At 41.4% G+C, this 25146-nt stretch overlaps 1 long non-coding RNA gene across 3 annotated transcripts in view; it reads right to left on the bottom strand.

Annotated features, from left to right (window-relative positions):
* The window catches only part of LOC123636863, a 38093-nt gene that overhangs the window by 5130 nt on the left and 7817 nt on the right, over positions 1 to 25146 (bottom strand). For all 3 annotated transcript variants that reach the window (XR_006734688.1, XR_006734687.1, XR_006734689.1), the window contains exons 2-5: positions 22706 to 22834; positions 6263 to 6347; positions 3878 to 3955; positions 3640 to 3749 (exon numbers count right to left, since the gene is read on the bottom strand). This is a non-coding gene — a long non-coding RNA (uncharacterized LOC123636863). The remainder of the gene's footprint in view (positions 1 to 3639; positions 3750 to 3877; positions 3956 to 6262; positions 6348 to 22705; positions 22835 to 25146) is intronic.

Genomic DNA, 25146 nt, shown 5'->3' with positions numbered 1-25146 from the left:
AATTCTTCTCACACCACATTCTCCCTAGGAAATCTCATCTAAACTAAAGACTCACTCAGTACCTACATACTTATCACTCCCAATTCTTTCTCTCGAGCTCATACCTCTCTCCCAAGCTGCAGACTGGTATATCCAACTGCTCACTGCCTATTTCCTCTTGGATGTTTTATTGTAGTTAGGGTACAGGCTAAGCTTATTTCCCTCTTATATAACAATCCAGAGGTAGGTGGCCCAGGGCAAGTTAGATGGTTCTGTCATTTTCAACTTGTGCTTTTCATCTCTGGGCCCAAGGTGGCTGCTTCAGTTCCGATTTATCTTTCAGCCAGTGGAAAGGAGGAAAGAGTCAAGGGAGTTTGTGCCCAGTCCTTCTAAGATCAAAACATGCGTCACTTCTTCTGACATCCCATTGGCCAGAGTTTGGTCACATTGGCCACACTTTCTGCAAGGGAGGCTGGAAAGTAAAGTTTTTAGCTGAGTGGTCACGTGCCAGATAAAACTACACTTACAGAGGAAGGGCAGAAAGGTACTGAGGACACTCAGGAGTCTGCTACATCCCTCAGACACCTCAAACTCCACATAAATAAAAGTAAAATCATCTTCCTGGCCCCCTCCCACCGGCGTATCTATTCCCATCCCCAGCTTGGCCCATGTACCCACTCACTAAAGGAGGGCTGCCAGATTAAATAAGGGATTCCCAGTAAAATTTGAATTTCAGATAAAAAAGGAATAAGGTATTAGTGTCATTATGCCCCAAATATTGCATGTGTTTTCATTTGCTACAATGAAAACACATGCAAATTTGTTGTAGCAATCCTACAACCAAGCCAGGAACCTTGGAGCCATCCTAGATTCTTCCCTCTTTTCCCATTTTCAATTGCCTTCCAAGTCCTGCTGATTCCTTCACATAATATTTCTTAATTTGTCCCCTCCACTCCATTTCCATTGCCCCTTCCCTGGTTTGGGCCATCACCCTCTCTCTCAGACACTCCTGTAACTGCTTCCCTCCTGGCCTTCCTGCTCAGCTTTGCCCCCTTTAACTGACGCTACACACAGCAGGGAAACTAGTCTTTCTAAAAGGCAAATCTGACCACATCACTCCCCTGCTTTAAATCTACTGGCTTTCAGAACAAACCTCAAACTTGTTGGCCAGGTTGCTGAAGCCCTCCAGCCTTTGGCTTCTCTCTCTACCTCTCTGGTGCCATCCCCATGCCCCAGCCTCTCAAGCCTCTGGGAGCTTTGTAAGGGCACCATGCTGTATCCCCCTTTTTTTTTTGGAGATAGAGTCTCGCTCTGTCACCCCAGCTAGAATGCAGTGGCATCATCATAGCTCACTATAACCTCCAACTTCTGGGCTCAAGGGATTCTCCTGCCTCAGCCTCCCGAGTAGCTGAGACTACAAGCACATGCCACCACACCTAGCTAATTTTTCTATTTTTTGTAAAGACTGGGTCTTGCTCTTACTCAGAGCTGGTCTTGAACTCCTGAGCTCAAGCGATCGTCCTGCCTCGGCCTCTCAGAGTGCTAGGATTACAGGTGTGAGCCACTGCACCCAGCCTCTATCCCATTTGATAGTGTGTCTCCTCTATACAGCAAGAGCTTCTCATTCCTACCACCATCCCCACCTTTCTCCTTTGCCTGGCTAAATCCCACTCATTCTGAAAAACCCAGCTTAAATGCCATTTTCTCCAAGAAGCCTTCCTAACTTGCCATTTTTAGCACTTACATTTGTTCCTGCAGCCCTTGACACTGCATTAAGTTGACTTCTCTGTATGTTTTCCCAACTACATTTTAAGTTCTTTCAGGGCCAGGACTATGTCTTATTTTTCTTTATACGTTCAGCAGCAGATATAGTAATCAGCCCTAGTAAACAATTAATAAGTGTTTATTGGATGCATGATGGCTCTGTGGCTTAAAACGTTCATACTCCCAAGCTGAACATGGCCAATCCAGCACATCTCAGCTGGAAGCTTCCCTCCATTTCCAGATGCAGGCCTTTCTGCACCAGTCTTAAGCCTGCTCTATCTTTATCCTCACTGAAATTCTGGGCTCTGATTTCCACGGCTCAGTCATGATAAAAAAGCTTCTTGTCCACTCCATTACGCTCCTACATAACGGATGTTGAAATAAAGAAATGACACCTTACCAATTGAGGCCCTAGCCAGTTCCCCTCCCAAGCTGAGTTTCAGATCATGATTCCAGCTGACATTGGGCAGCTGTTAGATGAGAGTTTTTCGCCTGTATGCCCAACCCCCACGATTTGCCCCCAGCCCTCCTTCATCCTCGGGGGAATGACTTCTCTTTTTTTGTTTTGGGCCACAGCAGTGTTTAGCAGGAGCAGGCAGCCATGCCTTGTTTAAGCTGTGATCTAACACCAGCTGACAGGTGGGTTTCGGGGGCGTCTCTGGGGCCGTGGCCTGTTTAGTGGATTTACCACTCTAAACTCAATTACAGGAGACTTTCACGCTCCATAGGCAACTCCGGTCCCTTTTTGATAAAAACTCCGGTGAGTAAATAAGTCATGATGGTGATAGGGGCCTGCCATTTAATATTCATTGAAGTACACATGTTTGGAAATTGGAAGCAGAGTTTAATCCATTTTCATATTTATATCAACATGCAGCTTTAAAAAGGATCTCTCCTTTTCTCTAGCAATCTAGTCAATTTCTCGTTTGGAAAGATAAAAGTAAAAATGGGCATATATTTTTCAAAAATTAGAAATATCTGAAGTTATAATTAAGAAAGTTTGAGCTTCAGAGCTGTTCATTTTCAGTGAAGAACTAATTCTTTCATTTCATTTGAACTGGGAGAGGTAGGTAACAAGTAAATCAAAGTTATTGCTGTTTCTGGTAGCTACACCTTTTGAATTTAACTTTGCAATGGGAGCTCAGTGAAAAGGACAGGTCACAGAATATGAGGACCTCAGCCCCAAGATCTTACAATTTAGGGGAATGTTTTATAGCTGCCCAAAGTAATGCAAAAGCACTCTTTTTTGAAAAAACGTAATATTCATAATATAACAAATGTTCATGCTCACAAACAAAAGTTACAGCACTGTTCATTGAGGGAGATGAAACCTGGGTGGAAAGAGTTAACACAGTGAAGGGTTTGGGGCACTGGCTGTCTCTCCCCAACCCTCCCACCTTTTTTTTTTTTTTTTTAAATGCAGATGAATGTTTCAGTATGGTGCTATGGTTGAAGGCATCTCTTTTAATAATGCAACACACGGCTTCCTGAGGGGACAGCAGTTGATTTGGAAACAGAATATGGTGCACTCTAAATTCTCGTCCCTGTGGAAGGCTGACTAACTGATAAGTGCCATGAGCTAGCATGGGGACTCATTCTGTCAAATCAACTTGCTGGAAAGGCCCCATGCGGAATCTTCTGCAGTCTCCGGGAGCTAATGTGAGCAGACACTTGTGACATTAGACAGTACAGCAGGCCTGGCATGAAGAAAAAGTTCACCGTCCACCGACAAGGTGGTCTTTAGATGACAAGGATAAAGAAACCAGTGCAAATTTGGTAATGTAACAACTTGGAAAAGTATGCTTTAAAAAAAAAAAGCCACTCTATAGGGAGAGAGGATCAAAAGAAAAGGCAACAATAATATTATACTTGAAAGCTTTCTTGGGGTTTCTGTACCTTTTGGGCCACTGCCTTTTCTCCTGGTCTTTCTTCTAGGTGAGGGTATCTTCTGTTAAATCCATGAGGACCAAATTCGGTCATCCCACAAGTCACTACTTCACCTAAAACTGAATAAACAAAAGGAAAAAAAAGAAAAGTAAGAAAGGGAAAAGCAAAGAACAAAAAAGAAAAGAAAATTCTCATGCCTTTTGCCTTGCTGGAGAAAATATCTTTCCTATTTCAGATGGGTGATCACCTGGTGGTTTCCAGTGAGAATTCTTATCTGTCTGATCTTGATCCATTTGGCCTGGAGGAAAATCAAAGTGATCATTACCTGGGAAGAGATATGATGTTAAGAGGATGTTCCTTCTGTTTCTGATAGGAAATATAAGTAGATGTCTATAACTGGAAGAAATGAAAGTGTTTGAGAATTAAACAACACTATAGTTGTAATTACTAAGATTGGATAAATTTGATCATTTTGAGTGCCTGATTCAGAGAATTGGTTTTGCCAGGTTTTTTTGCCCTTGGTTGGGTCAATGTAATCAAATGGCAATTTGGTGTAACATATTTATTCCAGATTTAAATTAGGAGAAAACATAGCATACCTTCAAGTATGACCTAATCAGCTTTTCCAGGGAAGCTGAGAGAACACAGGCTTTGGAGAGAGACAACCTCAATGCAGGTCTGGCTCTGCCACTTACTAGTTTGTGGTCATGGGACAGTTGCTTAATATCTCATAAGATTCTGCTGCAAATTACCTGCCTCATAAGATTATTGTAATGTGAATGAATACACGTGAAGTTCTGAGAACAGTCTGGGATATAGGATATATATTAAGTGCTAAATAAATTTGGCCATGATTATTATTTAACTGAACCTAAATGGGTTCCCATAGGTTCTTAATGATTATAACTAAAAAGAAGGTTCTGTGATTGAATAAGTTGAGGAATCAAGCTTAACACAATTCGTTTTAACCATAGCACTTCTCAGAGCCTTCACTATGCAAATGTGTACTACGAATAGGCAAGGAAGAATTTACTTTCTAATGTTTTCACAATCAGTGCTGATGCCCAAGTGAAGGGACAGCAGTTTTCCCAACCTCTGGTTTGGAGGTTAAAGAAAATTTTGAGTTATGGTGTCTGAAGCACTAGGACAGTATTTTAAAACATAGTAATTGGTTACCATCTAAACCTCGTATGTCTCACTTAAAACACTCCCTTTTTAAAACAGCATTTTGGGTCAGGCACAGTGGCTCACACCTGTAATCCTGGCACTCTGGAAGGTGGAGGCAGGAGGATCACTGATGTCAGGAGTTGGAGAGCAGTGTGAGCAATAACGAGGCCCTGCCTTTACCAAAAATAGAAAAAATTAGCCGAGTGAGGTGGTGCACACCTATAGTTCCAGCTGCTCAGGAGACTGAGGCAGGAGAATCACTTGGGCCCAGGAGTTTGAGGTTGCAGTGAGTTATTATGACACCAGTGCCCTCTATCCAGAGTGGAACTCTGTCTCAAAAAAACCCCCAAAAATCAAAAACACAGCATTTTGTTAAGTACGACTGACAGGAGGTGGAATAGCATATGGTTAAAACACAGACACCGGAGTCAGACAGACCTGGGTTTGAATCTGTCAAAGCAAGTTATCTAATATCTCTAAGCCTTAGTGTCCTCAGCCATAAAATGGGGGTAATAGTGATATTTACCTCCTAGGCTTGCTGTATGAATTAAATGAGGTTCTGCCTGGTTTTGTTAGCTGTTATTGATAATGTAATCACAACAGCAGGGCTAATGTTTGTCAACAAATAATGAATTACTTATTCTGTTCTCAACCCAGAGCCTTGGTGCCTCTAAGGTTGCTGTTGAAAAAGCACTGGAATGGAAATGAGCATCTGTGGGTTTCAGAGCACACTTGTGCTCGATTGAGCAGTTAGTTGAACACACATGATGTGTTTACCAAGGATACCACATCTCTCTGTGCCCAGTTTTCCCGTTTGAAAACAAAGAACTAAAAACAACGGTAGCACACCTTTCCTACTTGTCTTGGGGTTATTGTGATCATCAGAAATGCCCTTGTACATATGATTTTCTTAAATTATAGAGGCCTATAGTTTTTCAAAAAATAATTTATTGAATGCTTACTATAGTCCAGGTGGTGTATTGGGTCTTACATGCAATGCCTCATTTTAATCCTCATTATAAGGTGGATATCATTATACCTATTTTATAGATGAGGAAACTGAGGCCCAGGGAGGCTAGGCACTGCGAATTTCCCTCAAGGTCTCTTAACTAATAAGTGGTAGAGCCAAGAATAAACTCAAGATCTGTTTGACTCCAAAGCTTTTAGAATCACTTGTGCCTTAAAAAATAATAATATTAAGCCACATTTTAAGCTTGAAATTAGTATTGGACACATAAAATTCATCTCTTTATCAGGTTCTACACACACTTTTTGATGTTAAATGAATGAAGATCAAGCATTGGGTAGAAAATAAAATGGTCCACATGGGATCCAGTGTCTTAATTGGATGATAATTTATGGATACTGGCTGGCTGATTAACTTTCCCTGTGACCTGGGTATATTTGCTACGGTTATTACTATGACTAGCATAGGTTTAACACCACCTGGAGAAAGTCTAGTCACCTGTATTAATTGATCTGCGCCCCTTGATGTTCCTAGATGGCAAATTGTACCGCAAGTGGCTTCATGGACTGAAGTAGAGCAAGGTCTGTCAGGGAGGAAAAAAAATCCATATTAATGATATGCTATAAAACACTTTTTGTTAGTTACATATATTCCTTTACTTTCATTTCCCAAGAATAGCTCAGCTGTCAAAGCATTTCCAAGATTTCCATAGATTCGGCAAATACTGTGCGATCGAATTATTGCTCTGAGAGAAGGTACAATTAAAACACATTAATCATCGTAACAAAAGATCCTTATTGAGGCTGACAAAGATGGTGAAATCTGATGAATAATTAGTCTGGTTAATCTTTTAAAAGTGAATTAAACTGCTAACAAGTTAAATCACTGTGATTTTCAAAATAAGCCTCCAGGGTGAGCAGAGATTGGGGATTATTATCATTGTTGTAAAAAGATATTTTCTTCCTCTTTCTCATCTCTGGGCTCACACTGGGGGCCCTGCGATTAGAACAGTAGGACTTTGAGGACCAGCTGTGAGAATGTGGCCAGTCAAGGTATGACAGCATGTTCTTCGCTTTTCCCCTGATGCTTGCAGAATATGTCTAAGAGAAGAGTTGTCCGGTAGCTGGAAGAGGAACTAGTTATGAACCTTAAATCTGACCCGGAACTAATGTGGCACCTGCCTACCAGCCATTCTCAGGAACCTTAAGTGGATCCATCTTGTGGGTCTGATGTTCTCCCCACTGTAAACCAATCAACTGCAACGATGGGGTCAATCTTGTACCACTGGACAATTTCCCCTTTTTTATAGTCAGATGGTTTATTCTTCCAGATAACACCTCTCCTCTTTGCACTTCAATTACAGTAGAAGATCTGTCATATTCTGAAATAAGACTAGATGAGCAAATATGAACTCATAAATCATGAGAAATGGATGGAAAGGGCTAAACAGCCATTTGCACTAAAATCTTAACTTTGGCTGAGCCTCCACAACTTTGGTGAGTTGGAGTGGATGCTGTGGTCCACCTTTAGGAATGGAGGACATATTCCCCCGGCTGCTGGGAGTATTACTGGATTTGGCCCTCAGCTGTTAGTCCCATAGGGAGATTGCCTTGAGTGGAGAATACTGCCTCTGGTAAGGTCAGACTTCCTTCCAGAGGTAGCTGGCATCAGATTATTGATTAATATGGGGGTACTAAGATCAGCCAACTTGGAACAACTCTGGGTCATCCTGGTGCCAGAAGAGTTCCCTGTAGGGTCACCTGAGGCCTCTGTTGGGATGGTATTACAACTCAACTTCTCCTTCGACCTGAATCTAATTTCTTTTACTTGCATCTGTAGGTACCGATCATGAGAATACTCCCCAATAAATCAACTGACTGCTAGACTTCATCTCAGAATCTGCTTCCTGGTGGTTTCAGTCTATGAGAGGAGAAGTCACACTTTTGAGGTGGAGGTCTCTAATAGCTACTGGTCCCACAAAAGCGGGTGGGAAAAAGCGAGTTCGCCAGGCTCTCAACTCAGCTAGTGGAGAAACTGCTGCTGTGTCCTGGCTCCAAATTGCTCCCGGAGCAAGTGTACACCTGTCAACAGATGCCAGAGGAGACATCGAGCATTATTGAAAAGAGTGAAGTGGGGTTGCGGGGGAGACTGCTATCACAGATGAAAGGCTTATAGCTTTAAAAAGTTGTCTTTGGATTATTCCTACCTTCTTATCCCTGGCATTTGAAGTCAGAGAGACTTTAACACTAGCCATGTATCCTTAAGCCACTTATTAAATTATCCATCTAATATAAAGTTTCCCATTAAAGAAAAGGAAGAAATCAGTGTTCCCCAAACTTCCCTATGGACAAAAATACCCTCAGGAACATATTAAAACACAAATTCCCAGGCCCCTCCTTAAGAAACTATAAGTGGCCGGGCGTGGTGGCTCACGCCTGTAATCCTAGCACTCTGGGAGGCCGAGGCGGGCGGATTGTTTGAGCTCAGGAGTTCGAGACCAGCCTGAGCAAGAGCGAGACCTCGTCTCTACTAAAAATAGAAAAGAAATTATACGGACAGCTGAAAACACATATATATAGAAAAAATTAGCCGGGCATGGTGGTACATGCCTATAGTCCCAGCTACTCGGGAGGCTGAGGCAGGAGGATTGCTCGAGCCCCGGAGTTTGAGGTTGCTCTGAGCTAGGCTGACGCCACGGCACTCACTCTAGCCCGGGCAACAGAGTGAGACTCTGTCTCAAAAAAAAAAAAAAAAAAAAAAGAAACTATAAGTAAGTGAGTCTGCGGTGGGACCCAGGAATACAGATATTTTTAGCAAGCACCCAGTTGATTCTTCTGCTTTGGGGAGTTTGGCAAACACTGGAATAGACCCTGCTGTGGATCTAAACAGACGGGACCACACCACTAGAGACTGGATCCTAACTTTTCTTGAGGACCTGAGAATTTACATTTCTCACAAATTCCTGGAGCCATGGAACTATTAATAAATCTCAATTTACATTTCAGACTCTCTCCTACTAATTCCCTCTATCCCTCTCTCTGCTTTTTCTATCACCATCTGATGTACTATTTGCTTGTTTATTTGTCATTAAAGAGGAATTTTGTTTTGTTCACTGCTATATTGCCATGAGGACTATGGATGGCATTAGTATAATAAATACAGAAAAAACAGTTTTCAAATTAATTAATGTTTCTCCAGTTGGGAGATCTCTTCTGAGATACTGAATTTGTTACCCTCTGCCTAGTAGATACCTCCACTTGGATGCTCATGGGGACTTTAAACTTAGCATATCCAACATTGAGCTCATCATTTCCCCACTTCAGCCCAAACCCTGTCTTCTTTCAGTGTTCCCTGGCTTACAGAATAGACTTACCAACTACCCTGCTGCTCAGGTAGGGGCCATCCTTGAGTCCCCTGCATCTATATCCTGTCAACCACTAAGGCGCATCCACTCTACCTCTCATCCAGCTCTCAAATCTGTCCTCATCTCTCCAGGCCTTAGTTCTATGCATTATTATCTCTTGTATGAATTACCCCAAAAGATTCCTCTAGTCTTAACCTGCTCCCCAATCCATTCTCCTTACATAGGGATTTTTCTAAAATACAAATCTGATAGTCTTCACTTAAAACCTTTCGATTCCACATAGTTTTAAGATGTAGTTTAATTGCCTTAATTTGACTGATGAGGCCCTTGGTGACCAACTTCTGTCATCTACTTCTCCATTTCCTTCGCCGTTTGATCCAGCAAAATGAACTACTCATTCTTCAAACTGACCAGCAGTGGTGGACCAAGAGTGGAATGTGAGAACTGTCTGCAGACTTAGCCTCACTCTAGTCTTCCCCACTATAGATCAGATGTACTGAAATACCAAATCATGGAATTTTCTCCACTTTCTAACAGCATCCAATCCAGAAGAAGTCCCTGCTTTCTTTAGACCCTCCCCCAAATTATCCAACCAAAGCCCAAAGCCAAGCCAAATAAATTCTAACATCCTATTTCTGAGACATCCCATGTATCCCCCTGGTGTGTGTTCTCCCTCAATGCAGCGAGTAATAAATCCAACTTGTTGTTGAACAAGGCGTGTCCCTGATCGTCTTTGCTGGAAAGGCTTTGATTAAAAAAAAAAAAAGAAAATCTTTCAAATGTCTAAGTTCTAAATAATTGCTGCAGTTACTGTTGAGCTTTAATAAAATATATGCAACCTTCAAATTAGTCCAATTTTATTATTTATCCCTTAATAAACATCATATTCTTTGTGAAAGTTAATTTGGAACACTCAATCAATCACGGAGTCATACTGTCCCATGCATATGCACTCAGTTCTATGCATTTCTTTCAAGAGTAAGTTTATAACAGTTTGAAATCATTCTTGCTCTCAGGTTTTCAACTCCTGCCATACCACATATTTTTGTGGATATGTAGTCCACTACATATTCCAGTGGAAGAAAAGATCATCCAAATGTACAAAGTACCAACATCCCTTGACGGTAGACTTGAAATAACAATAACACTACAATGGTTATGAAGTCTAAGAAATATGATTTTAAACACAAAAGCTCCAAATGGAAATGTTTGAAATGTCTCTAGAGTCAGTCCTGAGGGGAAAAAAGACATGAATAGTACTGTAGTTTCTGGAATTTATTATGAAATGAAATTTTTATGAATCTCCACCAAACTTATCCTTGTTTTTAAAACTTTTTCTAATTATTTGCATATTTGTTGCTTCATGTGAGAGAAACTTTTTTCAAAATTAAAATTAATAAAAATGCTCTTTGCTCAACTATGAGTGAACATGGATAAACAAATACAGCTATACTGATTGCCAAATGGGAATATGCAAAGAATAGCAGTTTTGGTAACATCAAATATGCAGAAGTTAAATCTCAAAAACAGAAACTGTAATGTTATTCATTCAGCTACAGACCAATAAGTAGGTGTCAGTATTTTCCCTTTTCGCAAAAAATACATTTATGAATTTATAATGTAATATTGTTTATTTTTCCCTTTTTGTGTTATAATATCTATTTTATTTTAATTAAATTTTTACAGGCAATGTTAAATAAAAGAAATTTTTCACTATCTGCATTTTTTTCTGGCCATTAGTTTATTTTATCTTATGATTATTACTAAATAATTTTGTTGAATAGAGAAGGGGCATTTAAAAGGTTCTGCCCTGAGTATCCAATACGCTACGTAAACCATTGCAGATCAGATTCTCTTAGCCTCAGGACTTTGACCTGGATTGTTCGTACTCCTTCTTGCCAAATAACCTATTTCTTCTGGAAAACTACCTTTAAGCTTTTCCCAGTTAGAGCTCCTTTGGACCTATGCTTCCTTTTTTGTATTGTCAATGCTTGTTCAATTGTTTATTACTATAGCTATCTTGTGAGCAGCATAAGGAAAAGATCTGTATCTATCTTGCTTGCTCAGTAAGTGTGTGTTGAGTGCATTAAATAATAAATCCCCTCCCATGACACCTGAGGAAACAGGAAATAAGTAATTGGCCTGAGCTACACTGCAAGTCTTTAGGTAGAATCCCCAAAGCAAAAAGCTTCTAAGTAGAATTTTTTCTAGAAGGAATTCCCACAGCAATCTTGTGACAATCAATAGAACCCACTTTAATTTTATCTTCTCTCTATTCTTTCAGTCCCTGCCTCTATCTTCTGATGTCACAGAGATGTCCCCGGAAAACTCAATGTAAAGATAAAGAAGGTAAAAATCCACTAAAGATGTCTAAAAACAAATTGAATGTCATAAGGGAATAGGGATTGGGATAAAAGAGAAGAGCACGTATGGGAAATGTTCTTGACCCTAAAATAGACCTATAAGAACTTCCATCAGCCAGGCATGGTGGCTCACGCCTATAATCCTAGCACTCTGGGAGGCCGAGGCGGGCAGACTGTTTGAGCTCAGGAGTTCAAGACTAGCCTGAGCAAGAACGAGACCCAGTCTCTACTAAAAATAGAAAGAAATTATATGGACAACTAAAAATATGTAGAAAAAATTAGCTGGGCATGGTGGCATGTGCCTGTAGTCCCAGCTACTTGGGAGGCTGAGGCAGAAGGATTGTTTGAGCCCAGGAGTTTGAGGTTGCTGTGAGCTAGGCTGATGCCATGGCACTCTAGCCTGGGCAACAGAGTGAGACTCTGTCTCAAAAAAAAAAAAAAAAAAGAACTTCCCTCCTTACTCTCTGACCCTGCAAAGCATAAAGTACTCAGAATTAGGAGCAGTGAAGGGACAATAACTTGGGCCTCCAAAGGTCTAGGAAAACACAGTGGAAAGAAAATGAAAGACTGACTCCTGGAGAGGCGTCTCAGAGAGCCTCCAGTTTTCCTAAGGTTTCACTGCTAGCCCAGGTCAGCAGGTAACAAAAGAAAAGAGGCCAGGCATCCTGTCCAGGAAATGTCTGGAGGTTCCCTTGTCTTTAGCACGTTAACATGAAGATTGTGGGTGAGAAACACTCACAAGTGGCTCACGTTCCTGAGAGCCCTTGGGTTGGGGTCACTTGTGTTCAGGGATGACATCCGATCCATAGGATGGCTTACAGGGGATCCTGAGCAATGCCACAGCCTCAACCACCAGAGTTGCCCCCAGAAGGAAAAATGGTATGATATAAATGTCCAGTGTGGGTAACGAGTTGGCTTCCCCTGCAGAGAAACACCGTAGTCCACATACAGAACTGCTGTACTGATTAAAATGTATGTTTTGAGGCAGAAAAAGATTCCTACACTATGGCAGGACTGAGAACTTGCATGTCAGGCTGAAGCCTGATACAAATTAAACAAATGAGTAACAAACCTTTCCAGAGAGGAGCTTATAATGGAAATACTGACGGGATATAATTATGATCTGGATTTTGATCACTACATTCTATTGAAGACACCTCGGGTATACAGTAGTTATGTAAAATACCTGTACACTGTTGTCAAGTGGCATTTTACAAAAGCATTAGGGTAAAGTTAATTTTAAGAGCCTTAAAAACCACAGTGATGATTAAATGAGGATGCCAACACTGCAGTCTCTTTGCTACAAAGGAATTCAAGAGGGGCGAAAGGAAGGGGGTGACTGGTGGCAATCCCCTCAGGTCCTGTCTGTTTTTATTGCACTTCTAAGAAGTTCTCAGCCTTCACAGTCTGTGTTGAAGGTCTAACTGAAGAACTGGTAGGCAAGCATAGCCTGATACACAAAATTTTCCTAACAGACATACAACGTAAGTCACAATTACTGCTCTCAACGACTTTACAATCTAGTGCAAGAGAGATAATCCAAATGCACAAAGTGCCAACATGCAAAGCCACGCAGTACAGGTGCCTTAAAGCCCCCTATTTAGTTGAAGGTTTAGGAAAAACCTATGAAAACAAAGGGCTTAAAAGGTGGATAAAATCTTCAGGAAGAGACAAAAGTGTGGTGTGCGTAGAGCGTGACAGCCAGAGGGGACAGCAAGAAAGAACTATGGCAGGGAGGTCCGTAAGGTCTGGTTGGCACAAAGCTCTAGATGAAAGAAGTAGAACCTTCCAGGGGGTGTGATGTCAGCTTGGAAGTAAAGACTGGAAGGAGATCCCAGGAATGCCATGCTAAAGACTCAGAACAATAATGCTGCATTATCCATTGAAGATTTATTATCAGAAAGTAGTCCAATCAGAATTGTGTTAATGTTTTCAATTATAGCAGAACTGATAATGCCCTCAGGGACAGAACTGTCCCCCTCCTTCTTTTTAAGGAGATGTGCTGCAAATACCTTTTAGAGACTGTAAATCCCTTTACACTCCTCTTTCCATCCTTTTCTTTTACACCTTTCAGCAAAGAATACTACCTGGCTCCAGCCCCTGAGATGTTATTTACTCCCAACCTCAAGCTAAGCCTGGTCAAGAAGTTTGCAAATGAGACCTAAGAAACCAAACCAAACAAACAAATGAACCCGCCCTCCAAAAACCCTCAACACGTGGGCTTAGAATTAGGCCACCTAGGCTCTGCAGTTTTTGTTGTTGTTGTTGTTGTTTTGCATCTTCAGCCTCAGCGAAGGTAAGCTAGGGGCCTCAGACCAGGGAGAACTGGCTTATCTCAGGATGCTCAACATCATAGCCAACTTAGTTTCACGTATCGGTACTTAGGGAAGACTGAGTACAAAAGGGCAAAATTGCCACTTTAAAATCTCCCTATTTTCTTCATCTAGGATCCTCAGTCTTTGTAAGAAGACTCAGTTTTCATTTTCTGAAAGTTTTGAGTTGTGTGTCTGTGTGCTCATGTATGCATATGTGTATATCTGTACACCAAGTCCCCAGAGAGAGCACATTTAGGGCTCTCCTGTCCCTGGTGGGAATACAAAAAAAAGGAAACCTTGGTAAAAGGATTAACCTTTGAAAGTCACTGCAAGATTCCACTCTATTAGTTTGATATGAAAGATCTACTACCTTACATTAAGTCTAAACTTCTCTGCCTGCAGATGTAGCATGTCACCACTGTATCGCTGTCCATGGTACTGACAAATCACTGTCTGCTAGGTAGACACGTTTGTTTCTCTTAACTCTGGGACACTGGTGATGGTGGATTGAGGGTCCTGTCGAGCACTTATGTCAAAATGGTCATAGTCATATGTCTTTTATTTTCTCTCTGAAGAGTAGCTTGTAATTTTTACTATATTGCAGAACAAAACAAAATTATGATTTACATGTCCCAATGTATGTAGAGGATTTACATACACTGAGAATTCTATCATGTTCAGTTATAATAATTGCAAAATTTTCCCCTTTAGAAGGCACATGTCCTATCCACCTTAGTCAGTTTGGGATGCTATAACAAAGCGCCATAGACTGGTTGGTTTATCAATAGCACAAATGTGTTTTTCACAGTCCTGGAGGCTGGAAGTCTGAGATTAGGCTGAAAGAATGGTTGTATTCTAGAGTTGACTGGTGAGGACCTTCTACTGGATTTCAGACTGCCAACTTCCCATAATATCCTCACATGGTGTAAAGGGGCAAATTAGCTCTCTGGCCTCTTCTTATAAGAGTACTAATCTCATTGTTTTGGGCTCCACATTGCCTCCCAAAGGCCCCACTTCCAAATGCCATCACATTGGAAATTAAATTTCAACATATGACTTTTGGGGAGGACAGAAGCATTCAGTCCATTGCACCACCTTTTCTCCAAATCTCTCTACTTACAACTCTGCCTAGCTTTGAAAGTGCTCTACAATCTGGTCCTAATACCTGCACATCCTTATCTCCTGCTTTCTGAACACACCCTTAGCAGTAGTGGGAGCAATGACCTTTTCACCCCTCACATGCTACTGTAATTCCCCTCTTCTTCTTTTCTCATTCTGGTTCCCAGCCTGTAATTCCCCTCATCCGCTAGGACTCTCCTTCCTGCTCATTCCCAGGTTTTGAGGCCCAGCCCCTATCCTACCTCCTCCATGAAACCTTCCTTGGTAATCCGAACACTTTTAGTTCCTCCTCTTCTCCAAATTCCTTCAGAATTTATCAACACCATTTGGCAAATTTGGCATTTTCTTGGAATGGAATCTCAACTTTAATTTTGTGCCAGTGTAGTATAATGAAAAGGGGGGTAGTATTAGATAGCTCTAGATTTCAATTCTAGCTCCGCCATTCCCTAGCTTGTCTAAGAGTGAGTCACTTAATCTTTCAGAGCCTCCTTTCTTCTCTGACCATGAAGAATAATATTTACTCTATATATTATGAAATTATATATGTAGCTTAAATTATTTGGCACATAATAGACTCTCAATAAATGTGTTTTGGGGCCAGGCATGGGGGCTCATGCCTGTAGCACCCTGGGAGGCTGAGGTGGGAGGATCGCTTGAAGTCAGGAGTTTGAGACCAGCTTGGGCAAAAGCAAGACAACATCTCTACTAAAAATAGAAAAAATTAGCCAGGCATGGTGGCATGCACCTGTAGTCCCACCTACTCGGGAGGCTGAGACAGGAGGATTGTGTGAGTCTAGGAGTTGGAGGTTGCAGTGAGCTATGATGATGCCACTGCATTCCAGCCCTGGCAACAGATTAAAATTCTGTCTCAAAAATTTAAAAATAACAAAATAAAAAATAAATGTGTTTTTGCTCTCTTTCTCTTCTCACTGTAGCCTTCATACCACCTAGCATAATGGTGAACACATACACAGTAAATGTGGCTTCACTAACATACATACAAAATTCAGCTTGCCTACTTCACTTTGCTGGGTGACCCATCTGCAAGGAAAACATCTCTGATCAAACACATTTAGGAAAGAAAAATGTCCACAAAGCCTAACAGCAAATATAACAGAGACCAGCTGAAGACACTGTTGAAATACTTGGCTCTCATAATGGTTTTGTTCATGGTCAAGGTCTGGTGAGTGAGAAAAATACTGTGAAGCCACTCACGGACATGGGCAGTGGCCAAGGACGGACATACACGTGGAAACCTGACTCCCGCACAATCTGTGCCCCAAACCCTCTAAAATTCCAAGTACCGTGCTGGAGGAAATTTCTACTCTTCACAGCATGCCAAATTTTGACATTTTTTCCCCGACATTTCTTATTTTCTATTATCAAAAAGGGCAGAATTTCTTCTGAAAAAGAGAAGAAAAAGAGGATACACAGAATATCGGTTTTAAATGTTATCTTTGTTCTTGAAAAGGCTTCTCATAGACTTTAAAAGAAAGCTTTTTTCCTTCAGAGATTTATTTTGATAGAATTAGCTGAGCCTTGTCAGGGAGAACAAAATTTTTGTGAGCCTCCCATACCCGTAAAATGCCAAATTATATGCTGTAAGTTTTTTGTTTTATTATATCTGGGTCCAGTCAAAAAGAGAAAAGATTTTGAATCCAGAACTATTAGCATTTGGAGACAAAAGGGAACCTTCACGGCAGCTGTTCCCGGGGCTTGTTTTCTGTAGTCCTACAGTGCCCATCACTCAGCAGAAAGATGCTGTATTTTGTTGCACACTTCTGTTCTGGACATCCAAGGAATTTATAAACAGGGTCAATTTCCTCAGCAGCCTCTTTCAAATGCATATAGGTCAGCTTTATAATGAGCACCAGGGCATAAACCCAGCCCCCCATCCTAAAAAAAAAAAAAGGAAATTTTTACTGAGAATATTAAGTCAGCACTGGGGTATCCTGGCTACAAAGAGGTAGCATAATGCAATGGAAAGAGTTGAGACTTTAAAATCACAGACATGTGGATGTGAATTCTAGTTCTACCACTGTTTAGCTTTGCTATTTTAGACAAATTACCCAACCTCTCTGAACCTCGGTTCCCTCATTTGTAAAGAGGAGACAGTAATATCTACACTGCAAGGTCATGCTTAGGATTAAAATTTATATATGTAAAGTACCTGATACACTAGGTTGCACACAATCGGAGCTCAATAAATGGTATGCTGCTACAAATGAAAACTGGGACTATGTCATCTCAGAGACAAACTCCAAGTGTTGGAGCCAGCACAGGAAGTCTACAGTGCATGGAACAGGCACCAACAAGTAGTAAGTTGATGAGACGGCCACATGAGCGGGAGCCACATCATGTAGGACCTCATGCAACCTCGGTAAGGTCTTTTTGTTCTAAGTGTGATAGAGAGGCCATAAAGAGTTTTGATCAGGGGAATAAAATGATTAGATTTATGTTTTTAAACTATGACTTTGGTTGCCATATGGAAATAGACTACAGCTGAGCAGTTAGGAGGCTATTCCAGTAGTCCAGGTCAGAGCTGACGGTGGCGGGAGGTGACGATCAGGTGGTGAGAAGTGTTGTGAAGTGGAATATCCCTTTGTGGTGGAGTTGACAGACTGATGGATTGGATGCATTATGTGGGAGAGAGGGGAGGAAAAAGACGATTTTTAGGAGCAAAACTTTGCTTGGAGCAATTGGGAGAATGGAAGAGCCCTGACGGAGACAGGGAGGACTGCAGGGGAAGCAGTTTGGGTCAGAGAGAGTAGGGATGAAGAGTTCTGCTTTGGACATATGAGACTGAAGGTACCTATTAAACATCCAAGTGGGGATTAAAGACCGAACCTCAGAGGAGAAGTAAGACAGGAATTTCAGTGTCATCATCATAAAGGTGATATATAAAGCCACAGACTAGAGGAGATTGGCAAGGGAGGAATCATAGAAAGAGAAGAAACCCAAGGACCCTAGGGCACTGCAATGTTTAGAGGTTGAAAAAAGGAGGAAATCCAGTATAATAGACTTATCATTCCTGGACTTGGCTACATGAAGGTTATTCATAAGTAGAATGGTAGAGACAAAAGCCTGATTGGAATAAGTTCAAGAGGGAATGGAAACTGATGAAGTGGAGGAGAAACCAATATAGAAAACTCTCTTCAGGACTTTCATTGTAAAGGGGGAAAATAGAGGGAGAAGTAGAGTCGAAAGAGTTTTTTGGTTTTCTTCCCACTTATTTATTTATTTATTTTCTTTAGAGATGGGTCTTGCTACAATACCCAAGCTGGAGTGCAGTGGCTATTCACAGATGTGATCATTTGCACTTCAGCCTGGAACTCTTGACCTCAAACAATGTGATGCATATGCTGCCCTGCCCAGCTAAAGAGTTGTTGGCTTTTTTTAAATAGAAAATGGGAATGCATGCTGATGGGGATCATTTAACAGGGAGGGGGAACTTAATGGTGCAGGAGAAAGAAGAGAGGATTTCAGAAGCAAAGTTAGTCCTTTAGCTGAAAGAGGAAGAGGTGAGATCTGAATGTAAATGGAGGGTTAGCCTCAGACACAATGGATTATATGAGGAAAGAAGGCCAAGTTTAGGGGCACACATGAAAGGAGCTGGTAGAATAACTGTCTTGCATATTCCAGAACAAGGGCTGGGCCAGGGCACATTACTGGAGACTACGCTATATCGGGGAGAGGGGACATTCTATTAGTGTGAGATTTTACAATACAATATAGGGAAAGTTAGTTTTATTTTTCTTCTGGTTTGTTTCCCATCAACCCCTCCTATAGGCTCTGTGGCTTTTCTAACCAGACTACAGCATGGACATTGCATGCTAATGAGACAATACTTGGTCCAATCTCAGGCACTTGTTTCTGAATAATTAATCTGGCATTTTACCAGCACCTACAAGCCCTGGTTTTTCTGATGATTAAAAAAAAAAAAGGCCAAGGCTCTTAACAATCGCCAGCCAGCTCTTCAGTTTGGTTTGGCTTCATGTCATATTAGCACACTGGGGAGTCTGGAAAGATATGATGAAAGGAGAACACCCTCCCCCCTTCTAGTCCCTCACCAACCACAGCTCAGACAGCAGGAGGTTCAGCTCAGTCATTCCAGGAAAATGGAGGAGGAGAGGACGTCCTGACAACTCCCACCCCTCACACCCATTTTCAAGTGTCACCTGGGCCCTCTGGCTTTCCTGAGTCCCTTCCAACCATTCAAGTGCCTTGTTTTTGTTTGCTTTCTCACAATCTCTGTTCTCCCTCCTCTAGTTTGTATTTCTCCCAAATGTGATCAAGATCAGTTTAAGTTCCTCAGACTGCATGACTCAAGGCCTAAATTCAAAATAAAAGAATCTCCTTTCTACTGAGAATTAAAAACAATAACACCAGAGATTTCTCTCAGCTCAAATTTTAAAATGCCAAACAAAAGCCCCACCTTTTAAACAAGCTTCGAGGCTTTTCTAAGGATGACTTTGAAAGATGGAAAAGAAAGATCTGTCAGCAACCAGTTTTTGTGAAGTCCTGCCGGCACTGCAGAACTTCCTGAATTCACAAGGGACATCAAAAGCACTGAGATGGCAGAGATTGTTGTGGCAGAAGCAACTGGAAAATGTCCTGAGACTGAAACACAGACAGATTAACATCACCCTGGTGGACACTAATGACTTGCACTTTGAAATGCCAGAGGCTCATACTGCCAGTTAAGACAAGGAAAAAACACATTTCTAGTCTCCAAAGACCTTAGATCTTTCCAAACTCTGCAGGCAAATGCAGCCGTCATGAATTTCTGCAGCGGTGTTGGGCAGCCCCTTCGTGCTGCTCGGGGAATCATTGCCAGAGTTGCTATGGGCAGCAGTCAGTAAAGCTGAATAAAACAATCACTGAAAACCTCCCAGAGGTTAAGTTAGTAATGATTCAATTTATAATTCAATGCAATCAAGCCTACAGCGGCTCCAAATACCAGGCTTATTTTAGCAGTACTAGGTAAACCACTCTTTCCTCTGAACATTCACAAGCCCAACAAATGGATTTCCAAGCAAGTTTTATGATTTACCATTGACAGATAATTAGAATGTCTTTTCAATCACTGGCATCTGGATAAAGTAATTTTGTCCCAGCATGGGCATTCCTAGGAAGCAAACAAAAGTCAAAGACGAAAGAGCTTGCTGTAAGCTTTCTCAAAAGGAAAATCTTTCAAGAACTGCTTTCCACTGCAGGAAGGGAACATTCTCACACCAATTTGACTGGCAAAATAAATGTGAATTTTGAGTGATGCAAGTCAACAAAAGGATATCTGATGTGACTGGAGGAAGGAAGTATTTAGCTAAACATCTAAAATTGCAAAAGGACAGGAACCTATCACATGTCATGTAAATCTTATGAGTTTAGTCCTAAATGAATCTAAAATTCACAAGTAATGGGTTTCTAAAGCCAATGCAGCACTTCCAAATGTGGTCGACAAATAACAGTGTACTGCACCAGGTGCTATAAGCCAGGGGAAAAGTCAAACTGGACCTGAGTTCTCAGTAAGTTCTGATACAGTTGAGAAGGCAAGACTAACAGAATAAAAAGGAAAATAATTAAATGCTAAATTGGGTGGTACTGATTTTAAGTCGAGTATAAGGAGTTTGGAAATGAGAGAAATCTGGGGTGGAAAAATTCCTCAGAGGAACAATAGCCAAAGACCCCAAAAGAACCCAAATATGTCTTCTACTGGCCCACCTACAGTTGTCATCATCATTGCTGTGCCTTTGCATTAAGGCCATTATTTCCAAGCAGTACTCAGTAGTGGTACTGGCATTTCAACCAGCCCACCTGGGTTTCAAACCTGGCTCAACCACTTAATAGCTGTACGATCTTGAGCAACTTATTCTTTTGTACCTCAGTTTCCTCATTTATAAAATACAGTTAATAATAGAATCCAGTTTATGAAATGCTTATGAATTTATGTAATATGCACAATCAATTTGTAATTTGATATGCAACGGAATCCTCTGGGGAGTGTATATAAAATATGTATGTCATGTATGTCATGAGATCTGTAGAAGTTGAAGAAACTAAGCCCTCTAGAGCACCTAATTATATTTGGGGAGACAGTGGTAGTGGCTGGTATAGAATTTAATTAAGACTTCCACGGTTTTTTTTTTTTTTTTTTTTTTAGACAGAGTCTCACTTTGTTGCTCAGGCTAGAGTGAGTGCCGTGGTGTCGGCCTAGCTCTCAGCAACCTCAATCTCCTGGGCTCAAGCAATCTTCCTGCCTCAGCCTCCCGAGTAGCTGGGACTACAGGCATGCACCACCATGCCCAGCTAATATTTTCTATATATTTTTAGGTGTCCAGCTAATTTTTTTCTATTTTTAGTAGAGACAGGGTCTGGCTCTTGCTCAGGCTGGTCTTGAACTCCTGACCTCAAGCGATCCGCCAGCCTCGGCCTCCCACAGTGCTAGGATTACAGGCGTGAGCCACTGCGCCTGGCATAAGACTTTCATCTTTGAAAGTCTTATTTCCAGGCCACTTGGTCAGCAGGCTGTTTTAACTTTGCTCTAGGGGGTTCCTCTCTCACCTCTTGCATTAGTTTGCTGTGGAATATTTTTGATATGTTAGTTTCAATTTCGATTTTTTAAAAGTTCACTTATTCTTGACTTGTTCCCTCTTTTTGAAACTTTGGAGTATAGCTTGGTTATATTTTAATCTTTCATCATTTTTAGTGCATCATTTAAAAAAAATATAATGAAGGTATAACCAACAAAATGATAAAAAAAAGATGAGAACACAGAAAAGTAATTAAAACACTTAATTAACATAAATAATAAAGAATGAACACTTATTCATGTTTAGAGGAAGCATGCTGTCAAAGAATTAAATCAAAAGCCAGGGAGAATGGTGATCCTATCCAAAACTCAACAGGTATTAAGTCAGGTCTTTTTCTAGGGCAAGCAGCAGAAACCTCTCTCAAATACTAGCTTAAGTACAAAGGTGATTTATGGGCTCATGTAACTGGGAAGTCCAGGGGTACATTTGGCTTCAAGCACAACTGGACATAGAAACCCCAGGAAAGTCATCAGGCCTCTCTCCACTCCTTGGCTCTGCTTCTCTGTGTGTTGTCCTCATTCTCCTACTACACACAGGTTTCTTTGTGGGATTGTGTGCAGTCAGGGAGAGTGGCCATCAGCAATCACTAATTCGCATTTTTATGGCATGTGACTCAAGGATCAGACATCTTTCCTCCTAGCTGTAGTTAGTAAAATCCAATGAATTATTCCAACTGGCTCCTCAAAACAATCCTCTAGCTAAAAGGATGGAATTTGCTCATAGTCTAGGACTTTGTCACATGCCGATTGCTGTGACCAGGGGCGGCGGGCGATACTGGAATCAGTATGTATGCAGGGGAAACATTGTGGAATGAGAACATGCTGAAGCCATCTACCCTTTGACTTCTAACATGCAGCCATAAACACATATTTTTCTCTCTGTAAGTAATTCAAAAGGTGCTTTAGTATAATTCAACTGAACCATACTCAAGCGAAAACATAATACTCACTCTCCAGTGAGTGACAACCCCAAGACAGACACTGTTTCTACATCCTGTTCTGTGTACCACATTTCTGGGTGATTTGCAGGCCTGGATATGGCTCATCTTGATCTAATAACCTATGGCTAACTTACAAGTTTACCTATTCTAATAGAGCCACTACATAGTGGTAGAAAGCAAGCCAGGTGATCACAATAAGAGAAAAGGGGGAAATAATCAACAGTAGTTGTAGTCAGTCCAGAGCACATACCATTTCCTGTTGGGCAGGGCTTATGAAGACTTCCCCTGGAATTGGGGTGATTTTCTTGGTCTGCAACCTGGCTGTAACAATTCTACCTGACGGAATGATTTTCTTGTTCATTATTCACCATGGCTGTATCTGAAATCAATATTAAAGAGAATGCTTATTAGTGTATTCAGAGGGCCTAGGGAGTGCCTAAGGCTTTGAGCAAATTACAGGGTCATAGTTTCTCTGATAGTACATTTCCCTTAAAACTCTAGTCAAGGCTGGGTAGTGGCTCACGCCTATAATCCTAGCACTCTGGGAGGCCGAGGCGGGAGGATCACTTGAGCTCAGGAGTTCGAGACCACACTGAGCAAGAGTGAGATCACGTCTCTACTAAAAAACAAAATAGAAAGAAATTAGCCAGACAACTAGAAATATATAGAAAAAATTAGCCGGGCATGGTGATACATGCCTGGAGTCCCAGTTACTCAGGAGGCTGAGGCAGGAGGATTGCTTGAGCCCAGAAGTTTGAGGTTGCTGTGAACTAGGCTGACACCACTGCACTCTAGTCTGGGCAACAGAGTGAGACCCTGTCTCAAAAAAAAAAAAAAAAATTCTAGTCAACTGACAATCTGATTACTAGGGTTCATAATAGGTAGCAACCAATGTCAAAATCTCATCAAGTCATGGTCCCTGTATCTGTACCCTGTCCTTGCAATTTCTATCTCTTGGTCTCACCTTAACAGCTTTAATACACTTCTCTAAGTCAAGTGACACAACAGAGTGGTGTAGTGGATGCTGTGGTTCACCACCCAGATTTCCCCCTTTAGGACTGAGATACCCATTTGCTCAGGGGCTAGGAGTGTTGGCAGTTGATGGCTCTCAGCTCAAGTTCTTCTTTGGGAACTTCCCTCAGCCTCGCCTGACCCGAGGCCATGCTTCTTCCCTAAGGACAGTCCACAGCCAATGACTGGTCAGTGAGGGGGTATAAAGGCCCAGTTGCCTCAAGTGAAGGCAGAATAAATTAGAATGGTCTTTTCAGATCCAAAGCTTTCTGTAAGATCAAGGCCTCAGTTGCAACTGCATCATGATTCAACTTCTCCCTCTGCCTAATCCTGCGTCCCTCATCCCTCACAGACATTCTTCTCTGGAGTGCCTTCCAGTAGACCTGTGCTCAAATCTGAGTCTCAAAATCTGTGTCCCCAGAACCCAACCTATGAACTGATGACATAATACGGAGCTGTCACTTGTTTCTAAGATGGGTCTTAGAGGATGGTGCTTTACAGAGAAGGAAATGATTGTTTTTATTAGGCAACGGGTACAGAAAATGAGGGGTTTGGGAACAACTTGAATCTTAAGGTTTCCCTCTGTTGTTCCTGACTCCTCTTGGATTCCAGTTATCTTCTCTTGCAATGCCCACTTCCTTGACTTTGTTCACACCAACTGCAAGCAAAGTCAGAGAACCCCGCCTTGGCAATTCTCCAATGCCTTGCTTATATGACTGTCAGTGGTCTGAGATCGAGGGCAACTAGAGAGGGGACTGCTGGACAAGTCTGGATGCCATTCTCCTGCTTTCAGATGGCTCAGCATGGAGTGAAGTTTGTTCCTTTCTTCCAGAATACTAGTGAAGGCCAAAAATAAATAAGTAAATAAATACTCTAACATCCTGACATTTTTTTCTAAGAAATTCCCTAAAACTCTAGCCTTAGTAAGCATATTGTACCACTTTATTTCTTCATGCCAATTTCTACATCAGTCAGGACTCTTTCAGGTGCAAATAACAAAAACCCTCATCAAGTTGGGTTAATGAATTAACAAGAATTTATTAACTCATTTTATTAGGGAATCCAAGAATGGAATTCAGGTCTGGCTGCATCTAGGGAATCAAAGTAGGTCATCATAATCTCTCTCTCCCTCTCTCTCACTCCCCCTTATCAGTATTCTCCTGTATGTTGACCTCATTATCTCCCATTGCAAATGGGCTCTCTACACATGGTAGAGAAGAGGCTATCTGCAGGCAGGTCTTCACATCTTTCAAGATCCAAGATCTAACAAAGCAAAACACCCTCCCTACTAGCTTCTTTAGGGAAAATTTTTGATTAGGCCAGATTGGGTCTCATTTCTGAGATTATTACAGAATCATCACTTTGACCAGGGTGATATATTTATTACTCAAGCCTAGTCATGTGTCCATCTCTGGGTTCAGGGGTCAGGATCTATTAGAAGAAGTAAAAAGAAAGCAAGATGGGCAGCAAGAACAATAGCAATATCAGTGTCTTCCAACTTAATGCTATGGAAAAATCCATACTCTATGTTAGTTCTCCCTCTCCCAATTAAACCGAAATTATCAGAAGGCAAGATGCATAAAAGTGTCTAAGGTAAATAGTTTTTAAACCCTTACAGAGACACAAGCTAAAAGAGAAATTCCACATATCTATTACTCAGAGAAAATAAAAACATTTTCT

The sequence above is a fragment of the Lemur catta genome, chromosome 4 (genome assembly GCF_020740605.2).
Source record: "Lemur catta isolate mLemCat1 chromosome 4, mLemCat1.pri, whole genome shotgun sequence".
NCBI lineage: Eukaryota > Metazoa > Chordata > Mammalia > Primates > Lemuridae > Lemur > Lemur catta.
Note: the sequence above shows the minus strand (reverse complement) of the source record. Positions and strands in the feature narration are given on the sequence as shown.